Source organism: Cibotium barometz, chromosome 61 (assembly GCF_041138505.1).
Source record: "Cibotium barometz isolate CiBa-2024 chromosome 61, ASM4113850v1, whole genome shotgun sequence".
NCBI lineage: Eukaryota > Viridiplantae > Streptophyta > Polypodiopsida > Cyatheales > Cibotiaceae > Cibotium > Cibotium barometz.
The window spans coordinates 8574620-8575041 of NC_141106.1; positions in this window are offsets into that span (position 1 = coordinate 8574620).

Consider the following 422-nt stretch of genomic DNA (forward strand, 5'->3'; position numbering starts at 1 on the left):
ATTTGTGTCGATGATTTGCACGTGGATCGTCGATATAACGATTGGAACACATGTTACTACTATTCAATGGACGAGTCGACGTTGCGGGGGAATTTCGTGAGTTTAAATACTATTTTTCTCTATTTTTTGTGGTTTAAAATAAGCGTTACTAGAAATTTTTACTCTGTGTGTGTATGCATAAGAGTATGTGCATCTATGTATTTGTGTGTGTGGGTACACATGTGTATGTGTATGTGTGCATGTATGTAGAATTTTTGTTCAAAAAATATTTTTTTAAAAATAAAAAATAGTTATTGCTTTTACTTTTAAAAAAATTGGTGGAGATGTGTGGTGAGGTGTACTCACTTATTATATCCTTAAATAGATATATCTTATATAATGATAGGTTGTTCTATTTTTAAACAATGAACGAGAGAAACAGA